Genomic DNA, 2,647 nt, shown 5'->3' with positions numbered 1-2,647 from the left:
GGTTGGCCTGGCTGGTTGTCCTGGGTCATGGGCTGCCCCAAGGCAGGAGGCCCCCACCCTGGTTTAAGGTGTCCCCGCCCTGAGAACCTGGAAATGAGGGAGAGGTTCAGGCAGGACCCTTCTCCCTGGCTCTGCCTCGGGTCACAGCCTCATCCCTGGCCCTTGCTCTTCCTTCCCCCCAGCCCTGAGGTGGAGGCGTTCTCTGCATCCTCAGGCTAGTGAAGTCAGCTAAGGCATCGTGTTCCCAGGTTCTTAAATAGCAGGGGGCCTCAGTTGTCCACTCAAGGAACATTTGGAACCAGTTTCAAGAATGGACATGAGCAGGAGAAGCCAGTCAGTGGCTTTCTGATGTCACAAGCTTAAACATCGCCCCCAGAACACGATACCTCCCCCAAAGACACCTGCAAGCCTTTGTTACCGACTAGAGGTGCTGGGTTCATTGTCTCTGCTCAGCAAAGAATTGAAGGGCAGGACACAGAGACAGCAGCAAGCAGCAGGTTTATTGCAAAGGTCACACAGGGGCAGAGACAGACGTCTCGGAAGAGGAGGCCCAGGGCTGGGAGTCCTGTCTGGCCTGTTCTTTCTATGGTCTCTGATTCCCTCCTTTCCTCATCTCCCCACCTACACTCTCCTCACTATTAGTGATTGGTGTCCCCTCTGTCCTCGCGTCTGTTTTAGTCTTTCCATTGGATCTCAGCTTAGGAGCATGAGTACAGAGTGTCTATCTGATTTGGTCAAGCGGGAAGTTGATGTCCTGAGCCATCCATAGGCTGCACGTGGGCCACCGTGCATCGAGCCCAGTGGATAGGAACATCTGGTGTCTGGAAGTGACCAGTGGACACATTGTGAATCTCTATCCTGCACAGCACCTGAGATAGGTGTACCCTGCCAAGATGCCCATCAACCTGCTGACTGCCAGACATCACGAAGCAGGACTCGGCCCTTAAACCTCGACCCTGCCTTTGATGTACGCCTTCAATAAGCCACTGAGCCACCTTTCCTCTGACTGGTTCCAGCACCCATGTGGACTGGATCTACCAGGGGCTCTGCGTTTTGAAAATATATTTCTGACTCCTTGTCTTTTGTTCTTTTTATATATATATATATATATATATATTTTTAGTCGTAGATGGACATACGCCTTTATTTTATCTGTTTATTTGTATGTAGTGCTGGGATCAAACCCAGTGCCTCACATGCTAGGCCAGTGCTCTGCCCTGAGCCCCAGCCCCAGCCCCAGCCTTTTGTTCTTAACTAATTCTTCTAGGCCTTAATGTCTCAGGTGGCTTACACCCTCCTCCGCAGGAAGAACAACCCCCAATGAGACGCTGCCCATCGCCCCCTGTAGTTGACTCTTCAGGAGACCCTCTGCATGCTCCATTGTTCTAGCACTGCCCTGACCCCTCACTTGTCATCTTGCCCTGACTGCCTAGGCCTCTCTATGTCTCCCTCCCCATGACGAGGGAAGACACCATTCTCACCTGCACAAACACTAAGAGTCTTTCTCACGGTACAATCAAGAGGCAGCTTCTCCCCATCCTTCCCTATAAATTCCTCCAATATCAACAGATCAAGGCAGATTTTCCAAGCTCCTGGTATCCTTGCCAGTTGACCTCTCAGTAAAGCACTTTCTTTTTGCAAAAACTGATGTTGCAGTATCAGCTTCCTCACTGAGATGGAGAGATCCCTGGGATGCAAGAAACTTAAGTTAGACCCTGTGCAAGCTCCACCACCACTGGACTGCAGATGGCAGCAGAGCTGCGTGACTTTGCAGAGTGGCCTAGTCAGCTGTGAGTCCATCAAACCCACCTTCCTTCCACACCCGGGAGACGGCACCCCGAGCCACTCCGGTCGCCAGCAGCCCTGGCCATGAGCACAGAGCCCTGTGATCCCTGAAAGCTGAGCTCAGAACCTTGAGGAGCGAAGGGCTCCCACTCATTATTGTTCACCTGCCAGATGGGAGGAGAGTGGGAAGGAGACCCAGAAGGCGGGAAGGGCCCTGCAGAAAGTATCTTACTGATGGGGAGCCGGCCACCACTTTGGGATTAAGCCACTGAGATCTGGGACACTGGGAAGGTTGTGGCAGCCGGCAGCACCCTAGGGAGCATGGGCTGCTCACTCACCCCTGGGAACCTAGACACAGCTCCACAAGAGGAGGAAGAGCCCACCTCCCTGGCTGCGGTCAGGCCAAGATCAAGTGGCCCGAGGTCTGCAGGGCTCCTGTGCCCAGGTCCTCGTGGGGGCTGGATAGGAACTCAGCTCTCCTGCACTGGTGCAGCCTCTGTGTCTTAGCCCTCCTGGCTGCCTTTCTTGGAGTCTCTCTTGTCTGTTCATCTCTGTGAGACAGGCCTTGCTGTAACTTGGGTGAGGGGGTGCCAGGACTGAGTGTGGGACTGCCCACTGCCCACTACCGGGTGAGGGATGGCGAGTTTGCACAAGTAGAGGTGGCCACTAGAAGCTCGGCAGGGGGGTGACAGGGATCTTCAGGGCCTCTGTCCTGGGAGGATGAGGGGACTTGGCACATCAGCACATCCAGGCCTCTGCAGGGGCCTCAGAGACCCTGGCAGGGACCTGCCTCCTTAGGGCCAGAGGAGTGGCTCCTGACTCGTGTCTGACCAGAAGAGGCCGGAAGGTCAGGTAAGCATCG

The sequence above is a fragment of the Marmota monax genome, unplaced genomic scaffold (assembly GCF_021218885.2).
Source record: "Marmota monax isolate L192 unplaced genomic scaffold, Marmota_monax_Labrador192_F-V1.1 WCK01_AAM20220418_F8-fsc00083, whole genome shotgun sequence".
Classification (NCBI taxonomy): domain Eukaryota; kingdom Metazoa; phylum Chordata; class Mammalia; order Rodentia; family Sciuridae; genus Marmota; species Marmota monax.
The sequence above is the reverse complement of the archived record's forward strand: the minus strand, read 5'-3'. Positions refer to the sequence as shown.